The 16,109-nt window shown below is 38.9% G+C and overlaps 1 pseudogene; it reads right to left on the reverse strand.

The window, feature by feature from the left end:
• Nucleotides 1–1,840: 1,840 nt before the first annotated feature.
• LOC117195600 (tubulin alpha chain-like) lies at nt 1,841–2,496 on the reverse strand (annotated as a pseudogene).
• Between the last annotated feature and the right edge of the window lie 13,613 nt (nt 2,497–16,109).

Below are 16,109 nucleotides of genomic sequence, written 5' to 3' on the forward strand. Positions count from 1 at the left end.
GTACTCATCAAAGATTTTACCGTTTTTTCATGAGCATCAAGTATTGTCCCTGCTGCATGTTAAATGGCAAAATAGAATCACCAAGTAGGTTTTCAAATTCCATCAGGTTGAACGTAGTAGAAGAGATGACCTACCCAAGCTCTTTCTGTTCTCTCACAAGCAGCCAAAACTGGATGGCTCTAAGCACTAAGAGAATGAATGTGTAAAGAGCCATGTCTGAGGAGGGGAGTGGCAAATAGCATGGGAACCAAGGGCAAGCCTTTGCTTACCAGGTTTCACCTCTTCAAAAGCTGCCAGGAGGTGGCAGCATTGGTTACAGCTGGTTGGATTGCATGAATTAAAGCATGATATCTCAGAGGGAACCTATTCCACTGCATTAGATTGGAAGGGGCAGGGTGGTGACAAGGATAAGGTGGCAGCGGTCTGTTTAGATTGAACAGGCATTGGGACAGGACGATAACGTAATTTTGTACTTGAAAGTGAAACAAACCCGGTGTCATGGGGTGTTTTTTTTTTTAAATGCAGTATAGTTGGTTTACAATGTTGAAGGTGTACAGCAAAGTGATTCGGTTATACATCTACATCTACATATATATATATACTTTTTTAGATTCTTTACCATTATAGGTTATTACAATTATTGAATATGGTTCCCTGTGCTATACAATAGGTCCTTGTTGTTTATCTAGTTTATATATACTAGTGTGTATCTGTTAATCCCAAATTCCTAATTTATCCCTCCCCCCAACACTTTCCCTTTGGTAACCATAAGTTTGTTTTCTATGACTGTGAGTCTATTTCCGTTTTGTAAGTAAGTTCATTTGTATCATTTTTTAGATTCCACATATAAGTGATGTCATATGATATTTGTCTTTCACAGGGTGTTCTTCAGCAAAAATCTTGGCTGGTGGGAATAAACAGAAGTTATTGCAATTTTCAAAGGACAGGAAGAGGGACCCAGGGAGAGAATAGATTTCAACTGAAAGACATATGACTAAAGTGTAGTCCCAGTACTGTCTCCATGAACAATTTGCTTCACACATTATATCTGTGGAGGATTTGTCATGGTGCCAAAGTACAGACTACAAAAACTCAGCAAATATTCATTTCCTTTTCCTAATCTATTCTCACTACTGCAGGAGATTTGTCCCAGGATACTGTTCCTTCACCAACCCTTAGGAGCTCTATTTTTGTTTCTCATACTTTTCCCATAGGAAAATCATTACAAATATAATAGCCATGAATGTCTGGCAAATAGTAGCAGACAAATCTGGCAGACAGATAGTCAGAAATGAAGTGCTTCTTTCTGAGCAAGGTTTCAGGCCAACAATAATTCTACAGAATAATCACAATTATAACCATCATAAATGTGATTATTCTAGTTGCCACAGCCCCACATCGATGCTCAGTTTTAAAGGCTTCCCTTCTTATCGTTAATTGGCCTCTTAAACTATGCTTTATGCAGAAAGGTATTCACCATATGTATCATTGCTTTCATCTATAAACAGAGTAACGTAGAAAAAAGAAATTCTTTCTTAGCTTAAAAAAGTGACCTGTGTTTATCTTGTTGAGATACACTCTTTAAGACTTGAGAATATGTTAGATTAAAGGCCTTACTATTTTTCTTTCCCTACAAAATTCTACCTTATCATCAATGTGTAATATTTTTATTCTAATAAAACAGACATCAAAACTTTAAAGACTAAAATTTATTCTGGGGTAATGTCTCCCTTTTTTTGCAACTTGTGAATCCTTCATCTAGAGTGAACTAAAGATGGACAAACAAGCGAATCATGCATGGTTTGGAATGACTCAAAATTCTAAAGAATAGACAGGTTAATTCTTTTTTTTTTTTTTTTTTCATTTAAGACAGGGAATACTTTACTCAAACCTATCAGAGAAATGGATAGCTTGGGTCTATAACAAAGTGTCGTGTTTTAAAGCATAGGTCAATGATTGTACACGAGAGTATACACTGCTACATACAAATTAACTGATCAGACCACAGCTTTTCAATGTTTAAAACAGAATAAGCTTCCCTGTAAAAGCAGCACCTTTGTGACATTTTAACTTTAGTATTCCTCTCCTTCTTCCTCTCCCTCTCCTTCAACAGAATCCACACCAACCTCCTCATCATCCTTCTCAAGGGCAGCCACGTCCTCACGGGCCTCAGAAAACTCTCCTTCCTCCATGTCCTCACCACGTACCAGTGAAGAAACGCACGCTTGGCATACATCGGGTCAAACGTGTGGTCCAGGCAAGCCCAGGCCTCAGCGATGGCTGTGATGTTGCTCAGCATGCACACAGCTCACTGTACTTTGGCCAGGTCTCCACCAGGTACCACAGTGGAAAGCTGGTAATTAATGCCAACTTTGAAGCCAGTGGGGCACCAGTCCACAAACTGGATGGTATGCTTGGTCTTGATGGTGGCAATGGCAGCACTGACATCTTTGGGAACCACATTACCACGGTACAACAGACAGCAAGCCATGTATTTACAGGTGAATTCCTATATATTATTATATATATAATGTTAGACAGGTTAATTCTTATATATTATTTCCCAGAACAAATATGTGCAAGTTTGTGACCCAAGCTGTTTTTATTTATTTATTTGTTTGTTTATTTATTTATTTTTGTCTCGGTTGGGTCTTCGTTGCTGCACACAGGCTTTCTCCAGTTGCAGCGAGCGGGGGCTACTCTTCGTTGCAGTGCATGGGCTTCTCACTGCAGTGGCTTCTCTTGTTGCAAAGCATAGGCTCTAGGTGCTTGGGCTTCAGTAGTTGTGGCTCGCGGGCTCTAGAGCGCAGGCTCAGTAGTTGTGGCACACGGGCCCAGTTGCTCCGTGGCATGTGGGATCTTCCCGGACCAGGGATCGAACCCGTGTCCCCTGTATTGGCAGGCGGATTCTTAACCACTGTGCCACCACGGAAGTCCCCCCAAACTGTTCTATAAAAATCCACCAAATTCTACTTAACACTAAGGTTTCAAAAGGGAACTTTTGAGCTAGAGGGGATATGTAGAGATAATGTAATGCAACATTTTTACACACAGATGAGACATTTAAAAAATTGTAATCAAGAATATTTATATTTTTAAATTTTAAGAATGTTATTTTGAAATAGTCATGACTATGTATATATGAAATTAAAGTATTCGGTTTTGAAGCCTTCCTTCTTTTTAGAAAAAAACACTTTACTGCTAATCATGTAAACTATGAATTGCAAGCAGCCATATGTTTCATTACACGAAACGGCTGTTTCATGAGATTCTATCTAGCTCAGCCTGGCATATACTTAACAATAACAAGCTTAAAAAGAGATAATACTAACATCTATGTACCTGTGTAGTTTGAAAAGAGGATAAAATGCTTAGAGTGACACAAATATTTGGAAAAGCAAGAAGAAAAGAAATGAAGATAGAATAATACATTTTTTGTGGCAACATGAAATGCAAACAAAACCCTCCTTTGTCACTTATTAGAAATTAGAATACCAATTCTAGATATTAGAATATTCAATATTAGAAATGCCAATGGCATTTTTCGCAGAACTGGAACAAATAATTCTAAAATTTGTATGGAAACACAAAAGACCCCAAATAGCCAAAACAATCTTGAGAAAGAACAACAAAGCTAGAGGTATCATTCTCCCTGATTTCAAACTATACTACATCAATGTGGTACTGGCACAAAACCAGACACATGGATCAATGGAACAGAATAGAGAGCCCAGAAATGAACCCACATTTATATGGACAACTAACCCATGACAAAGGAGGCAAGAATGTACAGTGGGGAAAAGACAGCCTCTTCAGTAAATGGTATTGGGAAAACTGGGCAGCTACACACAAGAAAATCAAACTGGACTACTTTCTCACACTATATACAAAAATAAACCAAAGTGGATTAAAAACTTAAATGTAAGACTTGAAACCATAAAACTCCTATAGGAAAACATAAGAAGTACGCTCTTTGACATCAGTCTTAGCAATGTTTTTTTGGATCTGTATCCCCAGGCAATGGAAAAAAAACAAAAATAAACAAATGAGACCACATCAAACTAAAAAGCTTTTTCGCAGTGAAGGAAACCATCACCAAAATGAAAAGGCAGCCTGCTGAATGGAAGAAGATATTTGCAAATGACACATCTGATAAGAAGTTAATATCCAAAATATAGGAAGACCTCATACAACTCAATATGAAAAAAACAAACAGTCTGATTAAAATATGGGCACAGACCTGAACAGAACTTTCTCCAAAGAAGACATACAGATGGCCAACCGACACATGAAAAGATGCTCAACATCAATAATCATCAGAGAAATGCAAATCAAAACTACACTGAGGGCTTCCCTGGTGGCGCAGTGGTTGAAAGTCTGCCTGCCTATGCAGGGGACACAGGTTCGTGCCCCGGTCCAGGAAGATACCAAATGCTGCAGAGCGAACGGGCCTGTGATCCATGGCCACTGAACCTGCGCGTCCAGAGCCTGTGCTTCGCAATGGGAGAGGCCACAAGAGTGAGAGGCCCGTGTACCGCAAAAAAAAAAAAAAACTACACTGAGTCCCTCCACCGGTGCCCCGCTCCCTCCTGGAAGGCCTAGGGGGAGAGCTGTCCCACCCCCTGCACCCAGAATGGAGCCTGCGTTTCCACAGAGCTGGAACTCCTGGCTCAGGGTCTCTTCCCTCCACCATCACTGAACTGCCCTGGAGGCTGAGGGAAGGATGGCCTCACTGAGGCTGCTGGCTATGGAGGGGCCCCACCAGCTGAAGCCGTGACAGTCCTGGGGACCGTGGGCAGGCCGTGTGGATGAAAGGCTCTTGGTGCTCCAGCCAGGTGTCAGGGCTGTGCCTCTGAGGTGGGAGAGCCAAGTTCAGGACACTGGTCCACAAGAGACCTCGCAGCTCCACGAAATATAAAATGGCGAAAAACTCCCAGAGATCTCCAGCTCAACGCCAAACCCAGCTCCACTCAATGACAGCAAGCTACAGTGCTGGAGACCCTATGCCAAACAATTAGCAAGACAGGAGCACAACCCCATCTATTGGCACAGAGGCTGCCTAAAATCATGATAAGGCCACAGACACCCCAAAACACACCACCAGATGTGGACCTGCCCACCAGAAAGACAAGATCCAACCTCATCCACCAAAACACAGGCGCTAGTCCCCTCCACCAGGAAGCCTACACAACCACTGAACCCACCTTAGCCACTGGGGACAGACACCCAAAAACAATGGGAACTGTGAACCTGCAGCCTGCAAAAAGGAGACCCCGAACAGTGAGTTAAGCAAAATGAGAAGACAGAAAAACACACAGCAGATGAAGAAGCAAAGCAAAAACCCACCACACCTAACAAATGAAGAGGAAATAGGCAGTCTACCTGAAAAAGAATTCAGAATAATGATAGTAAAGATGATCCAAAATATTGGAAATAGAATAGAGAAAATACAAGAAACGATTAACAAGAAACTAGAGAGCTAAAGAGCAAATAAACAATGATGATAACACAAAAAATGAAATTAAAAATTCTCTACAAGGGATCAATAGCAGAATAACTGAGGCAGAAGAACAGATAAGTGACCTGGAAGATAAAATAGTGGAAATAACTACTGCAGAGCAGAATAAACAAAAAAGAATGAAAAGAATTGAGGACAGTCTCAGAGACCTCTGGGACAACATTAAACGCACCAACATTTGAATTATAGGGGTCCCAGAAGAAGACGAGAAAAAGAAAGGGACTGAGAAAATATTTGAAGAGATTATAGTTGAAATTTTCCCTAATATGGGAAAGGGAATAGTTAGTCAAGTCCAGGAAGCACAGAGAGTCCCATACAGGATAAATCCAAGGAGAAACACACCAAGACACATACTAATCAAACTATCAAAAATTAAATACAGGGCTTCCCTGGGGGCACAGTTGTTGAGAGTCCGCCTGCCAATGCAGGGGACATGGGTTCTTGCCCCGGTCTGGGAGGATCCCACATGCCGCGGACAGGCTGGGCCCGTGAGCCATGGCCGCTGAGCCTGCGCGTCCGGAGCCTGTGCTCCACAACGGGAGAGGCCACAACAGTGAGAGGCCCGCGTACCACAAAAAAAAAAAAAAATTACATACAATGGAAAAATATTAAAAGCAGCAAGGGAAAAACAACAAATAACATACAAGGGAATCCCCATAAGGTTAACAGCTGATCTTTCAGCGGAAACTCTGCAAGCCAGAAGGCAGTGGCAGGACATATTTAAAGTGATGAAGGAGAAAAACCTACAACCAAGATTACCCAGCAAGGATCTCATTCAGATTTGATGGAGAAAATAAAACCTTTACAGACAAGCAAAAGCTAAGAGAATTCAGCACCACAAAACCAGCTTTACAACAAATGCTAAAGGAACTTCTCTAGGCAGGAAACACAAGAGAAGGAAAAGGCCTACAATAACAAACCCAGAACAGTTAAGAAAATGGTCATAGGAACATACATATCGATAATTACCTTAAATGTGAATGGATTAAATGCTCCAACCAAAACACATACACCAGCTGAATGGATACAAAAACAAGACCCATATATATGCTGTCTACAAGAGACCCACTTCAGCCCTAGGGACACATACAGACTGAAAGTGAGGTGAAGGAAAAAGATATTCCATGCAAATGGAAAGCAAAAGAAAGCTGGAGTAGCAATTCTCATATCAGACAAAATAGACTTTAAAATAAAGACTATTACAAGAGACAAAGAAGGACACTACATAATGATCAAGGGATCGATCCAAGAAGAAGATATAACAATTGTAAATATTTATGCACCCAACATAGGAGCACCTCAATACATAAGGCAAATGCTAACAGCCATAAAAGGGGAAATCAACAGTAACACAATAATAGTAGGGGACTTTAACACCCCACTTTCACCAATGGACAGATCATCCAAAATGAAAGTAAATAAGGAAACACAAGCTTTAAATAATACACTAAACAAGATGGACTTAATTGATATTTATAGGACATTCCATCCAAAAACAACAGAATACACATTCTTCTCAAGTGCTCATGGAACATTCTCCAGGATACATCATATCTTGGGTCACAAATCAAGCCTTGCTAAATTTAAGAAAATTGAAATCATATCAAGTATCTTTTCCAACCATAATGCTATGAGACTAGATATAAATTACAGGAAAAAATCTGTAAAAAATACAAATACATGGAGGCTAAACAATACACTACTTAATAACCAAGAGATCACTGAAGAAATCAAAGAGGAAATCAAAAAATACCCAGAAACAAATGACAATGAAAACACGATGACCCAAAACCTATGGGATGCAGCAAAAGCAGTTCTAAGAGGGAAGTTTATAGCAATACAATCCTACCTTAAGAAACAAGAAACATCTCAAATAAACAACCTAAACTTACACCTAGAGCAATTAGAGAAAGAAGAACAAAAACACCCAAAATTAGCAGAAGGAAAGAAATCAGAAAGAGCAGATCAGAAATAAATGAAAAAGAAATGAAAGAAACAATAACAAAGATGAATAAAACTAAAAGTTGGTTTTTTGAGAAGATAAACAAAATTGATAAACCATTAGCCAGACTTATCAAGAAAAAAATGGAGAAGACTCAAATCAACAGAATTAGAGATGAAAAAGGAGAAGTAACAACTGACACTGCAGAAATACAAAGGATCATGAGAGGTTATTACAAGCAATTCTATGCCAATAAAATGGACACCCTGGAAGAAATGGACAAATTCTTACAAATGCACAACCTTCTAAGACTGAACCAGGAAGAAATAGAAAGTATGAAGAGTCCCATTACAAGCACTGAAATTGAAACTGTGATCAAAAATCTTCCAACAGGGCTTCCCTGGTGGCGCAGTGGTTGAGAGTCCACCCGCCGATGCAGGGGACACGGGTTCATGCCTTGGTCCGGGAAGATCCCACATGCCGCGGAGCGGCTGGGCCCGTGAGCCATGGCCGCTGAGCCTGCGCATCCAGAGCCTGTGCTCCGCAACGGGAGAGGCCACAACAGTGAGAGGCCCACGTACTGCAAAAAAAAAAAAAAAAAAAATCTTCCAACAAACAAAAGCCCAGAACCAAAGGGATTCACAGGCGAATTCTATCAAACATTTAGAGAAGTGCTAACACCTATCCTTCTCAAACTCTTCCAAAATATAGCAGAGGGAGAAACACTCCCAAACTCATTCTACGAGGACAGCATCACCCTGATACCAAAACGAGACAAAGATATCACAAAGAAAGAAAACTACAGGCCAATATCACTGAGGAACATAGAGGCAAAAATCCTCAACAAAATACTAGCAAACAGAATCCAACAGCACATTAAAAGGATCATACACCATGATCAAGTGTAGTTTATCCCAGGAGTGCAAGGATTCTTCAATATATGCAAATCAATCAACGTGATACACCATATTAACAAATTGAAGGAGAAAAACCATATGATCATCTAAATAGATGCAGAGAAAGCTTTTGACAAATTCAACACCCATTTATGATAAAACCCCCCAGAAAGTAGGCATGGAGGGAACTTTCCTTAACAAAATAAAGGCCATATATGACAAACCCACAGCCAACATCGTCCTCAATGGTGAAAAACTGAAATCATTTCCAATAAGATCAGGAACAAGATAAGGTTGCCCACTCTCACCACTCTTATTCAACAAAGTTTTGGAAGTCCTAGCCACAGCAATCAGAGAAAAAAAGAAATAAAAGGAATCCAAATCAGAAAAGAAGAAGTAAAGGTGTCACTGTTTGCAGATGACATGACACTATACATAGAGAATTGTTAAGATGCCACCAGAAAACTACTAGAACTAATCAATGAGTTTCGTAAAGTAGCAGGGTACAAAATTAATGCACAGAAATCTCTAACATTCCTATACACTATTGATGAAAAATCTGAAAGTAAAACTAAGGAAACACTCCCATTTACCATTGCAAAAAAAAGAATAAAATATCTAGGAATAAACCTACCTAAGGAGACAAAAGACCTGTATGCAGAAGATCATAAGACACTGATGAAAGAAATTAAAGATGGTACAAATAGATGGAGAGATATACCATGTTCTTGGATTGGAAGAATCAACATTGTGAAAATGACTGTACTACCCAAAGCAATCTACAGATTCAATGCAATCGCTATCAAACTACCACTGGCCTTTTTCACAGAGCTAGAACAAAAAATTTCACAATTTGTATGGAAACACAAAACACCCCGAATAGCCAAAGCAATCTTGAGGAAGAAAAATGGAGCTGGAAGAATCAAGCTCCTGCCCTTCAGACTAGACTACAAAGCTACAGTAATCAAGACAGTATGGTGCTGGCACAAAAACAGAAATATACATTAATGAAACAGGATAGAAAGCCCAGACATAAACCCACGCTCATATGGTCACCTTATCTTTGATAAAGGAGGCAAGAATATACAGTGGAGAAAAGACAGCCTCTTCAATAAGTGGTGCTGGGAAAACTGGACAGCTACATGTAAAAGTATGAAATTAGAACACTCCCTAACACCATACACAAAAATAAACTCTAAATGGATTAAAGACCTAAATGTAAGGCCAGACACTATCAAAATCTTAGAGGAAAACATAGGCAGAACACTCTATGACATAAATCACAGCATGATCCTTTTTGACCCACCCCCTAGAGAAATGGAAATAAAAACAAAAATAAACAAATGGGACCTAATGAAACTTCAAAGCTTTTGCACAGCAAAGGAAACCATAAACAAGACCAAAAGACAACCCTCAGAATGGGAGAAAATATTTGCAAATGAAGCAACTGACAAAGGATTAATTTCCAAAATTTATAAGCAGCTCATGCAGCTCAATAACAAAAAACAAACAACCCAATCCAAAAATGGGCAGAAGACCTAAATAGATATTTTTCCAAAGAAGATATACAGATTGCCAACAAACACATGAAAGAATGCTCAACATCATTAATCATTAGAGAAATGCAAATCAAAACTACAATGAGATATCATCGCACACCAGTCAGAATGGCCATCATCAAAAAATCTACAAACAATAAATGCTGGAGAGGGTGTGGAGAAGAGGGAACCCTCCTACACTGTTGGTGGGAATGTAAATTGATACAGCCACTATGGAAAACAGTATGGAGGGTCCTTAAAAAATTAAAAATAGAACTACCGGGCTTCCCTGGTGGCGCAGTGGTTGAGCGTCCGCCTGCCGATGCAGGGGACGTGGGTTCGTGCCCCGGTCTGGGAGGATCCCACGTGCCGCAGAGCGGCTGGGCCCGTGAGCCATGGACGCTGGGCCTGTGCGTCCGGAGCCTGTGCTCCGCGGCGGGAGAGGTCGCGACGGTGAGAGGTCCGCGTACCGCAAAAAAAAAAAAAAAAAAAAATAGAACTACCATATGATCCAGCAATTACAATCCTGGGTATTTATCCAAAGGAAACAAAAACACTAATTAGAAAAGATATATGCACTCCTATGTTTATTGCAGCATTACTTACAATAGCCAATATATGGGAACAGACTAAGTGCCCATCGATAGATGAATGGATAACGGAGATACGGTATGTATTTATATACAATGAAATATTACTCAGCCGTAAAAGAGAATGAAATCTTGCCACTGTGACAACATGGATGGACCTAGAGGGTATTATGCAAAGTGAAATAAGTCAGACAAGTAAAGACAAATGCCATATGATTTCACTTACATGTGGAATCTAAAAATCAAAACAAATGAATAAACATAACGAGAACAAACAAAAACAGTCATAGATGCAGAGAACAAGCATGTGGTCTCCAGGGGTGGGGGAAGAAGAGTGATATAAGTGAGGGAGATTAAGAGATGCAAACTTCCAGTTACAAAATAAATGAGTCACGGGTATAAAATGTACAATGTGGGGAATATATTCAATAATAATGTAATATCTTTTTATGGTGACCCATGATAACTAGACTTACAGTGGCGATCATTTTGTGATAAATAGCAAATCACTGTGTTGTGTACCAGGAAGTAACATAGTGTTGTAGTTCAATTATACTTCAAAAACCAACCAACCAACCAACTCATAGAAAAAGAGATCAGATTTGTGAGGACCAGAGGAGGGCGTGGGGCGATGGGGAATGGGGTGAAGGCAGTCAAAGGTATTGATACAAACTCCCAGTTATAAGGTAAATAAGCACTAGGGATATAAGGGACAACATGACAAGTATAATGAACACTGCTCTATGTTACATATGAAAGTTGTTAAGAGAGTTAAGTCCTAAGAGTTCTCATCACAAGAAAATTTTTTTCTTTTATTTTGTATCTATATGAGAGGATGGATGTTTACTAAACTTATCATGGTCATCATTTCATGATGTATGTAAATCAAATCATTATACTGTACAGCTGAATCTTATCCAGTGCTGTATGTCAATTATATCTCAATAAAACTAGAGGGAAAAAAGAAATGAGAGGGAGAAAAGTACTTCTGTATTTTGTGGGTCACCAGAAGGAAATTAAAGACAGAATTTTTCAGGACTTTAGGAGTTTCAATTTGCCTAATATGCTTCTTCCCAACTTTCCATTAACATACCCATGAATATAGTTGATTTTGTTTATAAACTCAAAATAGTTCTGTAAATGCAGAAGATCTTATGCCAAATTGGGGGTGGAATTTTTTTTCACTAAAGATAGTGTCAAGGGAGATGGTTGCACTAGATATCAAACTCTCCCACCCTCTGAACTAAAACCAAACAGTCCTGAAGCAGATGGAGATGGGTACCTCAACTCACCTTCTGTTTCATACTTCAGCTGACTTCACCTCTTTTCAAAACGTAGTAGCAGAACACATGCACATTCCCCAAATCCATAAACACAGAGTTGTCTGACACCTTCCACCACACTCTAGACCACAAGTGAGGGAGTGGACCCCAAAGTGAGATACAAAAATACATATATTTAAGACAAAATGTATTTTTACATTTCAAGATATAATTTCTGTAAAAGGGCAATTAGCATTTTCAAATTATCAGTTTTCTTTTCTCTTTCTCTTTTGAGATACAGAAAAGCCTTTCACCTTAGCCTTTCCTAAGGAACTGTTTTCCTGGGTTACAAAAAAAAATGCAAAAAGAAAGACTGTAGTAATATCAAGTTTCATACCAACATAGAATTTTGTGGTAAGACAATAAATAGCTTTGTAAGTCAGTTAGATCATAAGATTTTACATCAAAAAAAGCAAAAGTTCTGAGCCTGGGGAAAAAGGAGGAGAAAGAAAGCCAAAAAGAGCAAGATTATATTAGAAATATTATTTTAATAAATTGTAATATTTTTGTAATATGTAATATATTATTGTTGTAACTAAATTGAATGCAAAAGCAAGAAGAACCCTGGGGAAAAAAAGAATGAAAAAGCAAAAAGAACCCTGGAAATCAAAACTGTTATATTTCTAAAGATAAAAATAAATATTAAACTAGCTCTATGAGCCCCAGTTACATGAAAAGACTGAATTTGTGGTTGGGGGACTGGAGTTGTAGAAGTGAAGTTCTGCTTCCCAAGCTCCTTTGACCACATCCCACAAGTGTTAATACGAAGTGTAGTGAGTTTAAATTTTAGTCACAAACTCAAATGTATCAGAAATCCAACCTACTTTATATTTCCACAAATCAAACCCCATTCCACCAGGAGCCAGGTTGTTTATTGTAGCACCAAGGTGAGAGACAGGGCATCTGCTCTTCATTGTCAACCATCCACATGGGTACCAGCTGAGACATCCATCATCCAATCTGGTCCTCAGGGCTTGACTGTCATCAGTCCAAACAAGATGACACTGAGATGTGACACCACCCTAAGGTGAGGGTGCTGTGCTCACTTTCTATGATCCCTGTCGTTCTGGACTCACGAGTCAGTCTTTCCTTCTCTAGGCAGATGCCATTTCCCAGAGCTCTGCTTATGAGGCAAGATCCAAGGGCCCTGTACAGAGCTCCAATGGTGATGGCTCCTCCACTTGTGCTTACTGTCTTTCCAACTTTAGAAATATTTTTCTGTCCTCTGAGTGTAGTAGGAGAAAATATCTTACCATCAGTGCTCAAACATTTTCTCTATACCTTAATATTTCCCTAAAGTTTTTCAAAGACAAAGTACAGAACCATAAGAAAAAATTATTTCTTTCTACCCTGAGTCAAGGAATGCAGAGTGGCCTAGATGTTTGAATATTGAACCAATGAAGGAGAATGAAAGGAAGTACGGGTCAGAAGGAGGAACTGTGTCTAAAATCATATCCCCTTAGTACTAACATTTTTATTTTTTGTTAACTTTAGATTCTTCTTTTATCCCATAGTTATTGGGGAAAGATTTCTAATTTCCATATGGACCACTGTATTTCCTTAATCTTTTAAAATTAATTTCTAGGATGGCTACTTTTTAGAGATTGTGTTCTTTAGAAGTTATGTTCTGAGGAATAAAGTGAGGTTGTTTTTTAACTAGAAATTCTTTATTTTTAAAGATGTACAGTCCAACTCATTTCCAGAGATTATGCACTATTAATCCATTATTAATTATATTATTCAAATTCTCTGAAACCTTATTATTGTTTCCTGCTTGAACTATGTTGTTGAGGACACTTTCATTGCAAATAACAGAAACCCAAGTCAAACTAGCATAATTCATTAAAAGAACTTGTGAGCTAATATAACTAGGATTTCTAAAATACAAACTTCTTCAGCAAAGGCTGGGTCTAGGGGTTGAAATGATGGAATTGGTACTGTCTTTCTTCATCCCTTAGCTTTGCTTGCCTGTTTTCATTTCTCAGGCAGGCCCTATCCACATGGCAACAAGATAGTGCCTGGGAATCCAGGCTGATTGGTCTTTGCATGCTGTAATCACAGGAATAGACTGCTCTTTCTCCCAGCATCATGTCAAGTCAAAATAAAGGACTCTGATCCAGCTTAGGTAAGTTACCCACTTAGGCCCAATCCTTGGGTCACACAGATAAGCCACTCTGATCCGTCAGTTTAGGTCACACGCCATCTCAGCTGGAATTTCACAGAGGCAGATCTGAGTCAAGAACTGCTTTGAGAGCAATTTATTAAGGACATGCTTCAGGAGAAAAGAGTAAGAGAGTGGGGAAAGCTGTATGGGAAGGGGAAGAAGCCTCCAATTCCCAAAGCCTAGTAAGGGAGCTCGAGATAAATTACACCTCCAAGCTTGGAGGTGTAATTATCCAATAAAGGAGCCAGGGTCTGGAGAGATTGGAGGCCATGAAATGTCCAGACACTTTCAGCTCTCCATGTGGACAAGGCAGCACCAGTGCCCACAGGCCCATCTCTGAAGGGCTAAGGTGTAAAGCCTTAACAACTAAAGTCACAAAAGCTGGGGAAGGACTCACAGAACTGGTAAAAAGGGAGCCAAAGGAATCTGAGTGGGGCATCAAGCATCTGCTAAATATTCCCAGTCCTGTGATAGCCAAGAAACAGCCTCTTGACTGACCCCGCCAAAAGGGTCTGACCAGTGTGGGGAGGCCAGTTCCCAAAGGAAATGACATGGGGCAGACAAAGTAAGTGACCAGTCTCCCTTACAAAGCCTGAGATAATGTTAAATTTTCCTGCAACTATAGTATTTTTGTACATTTCTTTTTCTCCTAATAAATTTTGACTATGTATGTTGATGCTGTTTTAGTCAGCACATAAAGGGTTATGATTGTTATAAATTGGTTGTGCAGTATAGTGTACATGATAAAAACGACCTTCTTTTTAACCTTTTAATATTTTGACCCTTGATAGCTACATTGTCTAAAATTATTAATTCCATCTCGTTTTTCAACTCGCCTTATAAATCTTTGTCCATCCTCTTATTAAAATCTGTGCTTTGTTTTAGAAATACACCTTGAGAATAGCATAGAGATACTGTTTTCATATTCCTTATTTAGCAAACTTTATAACGCATTTAAGTTTATTATCAGAACTGATATATTTCATATAACATTTCACACTATCTTGGGTTGTGCTTTTTCTTTTCAGGCTTTTATGCCACTTCCTCTGTTTTCTGTCATTTGCTGATTGGGTTGATTTTATCTTCTACAATTAGAAGATTTCAATCCTGTTGTAAGTTCTATTTATTCACTATCTAAAAGTCCTTGTTTTCCATTCTTTACTCACTTTCACATAAACGTTTTTTTATTAGCTATTTTTTTAACTTTCTCTGAGTTCACATTCTTCTAACTGACAGTTTTTATTCATATTATCTGGACATTTAGACTCACATTGTGATTTATTTTTATATGTAAGTTTTACATTATTCTTTTTTAAGAACAATTTCTGACATTTGCATTCATTTTTTAATCACCAAACATACAACAATTATATAAACTTAGCGTGATGGTTTATTATATGTGTCAACTTGACTGGATAACAGGGTGCCCACATATTTAGTTAAACATTATTCTGGGTGGATTTGTGAGGGTGTTTCTGGATAAAATTAACATTTGAATCAGTAGACTGAGTAAAGCAGGGTATCCTCACCAATGCAGATAAGCCTCATCCAATCCACTGAAGGCCCGAACAGAGCAAAAAGATTAAGGGAAAATTCACTCTATCTGACTGTCTTCAAACGGGGATCAGTCTTCTCCTGCCTTAGGACTCAGCCATGGACTGTGATTTACACCATCAGCCCTCCTGTTTCTCAGGCCTTCAGCCTCAGACTGGAACTATACCATGGCTTTCCAGGGACTCCAGCTCTGACTGCAGGTCTTGGGACTTCTCAGCCTTCAAAACTGCGTGAGCCAATTCCTCATTATACATCTATATGTATATATATGTATATATACTACTGGCTTTTCCCCCCCTTTGGAGAATTCTAATACACCTAGTTATATGTTTGAATTATTTCAATGCACACTGTAAGTCTTTTTATAGCATAACAACACGTTTTAAGATTTTGATTAAATTCATAGTCATCTGAAATATGTCAAGTATTTTTTTAAAATAAAAAGCATGTGGATGGTGTGTTTTCTTAGCCATTATATATTTTTAAGTGTCCTCATATTGGCTCTGCAGATAAAAACTTAAGTGGATGAGAATTCTTGAGGCACGGTTTTATCCCTTTAAATTTCTGTAGAAAATATTACATTGT

This window comes from Orcinus orca, chromosome 4, assembly GCF_937001465.1.
Source record: "Orcinus orca chromosome 4, mOrcOrc1.1, whole genome shotgun sequence".
Taxonomy (NCBI): domain Eukaryota; kingdom Metazoa; phylum Chordata; class Mammalia; order Artiodactyla; family Delphinidae; genus Orcinus; species Orcinus orca.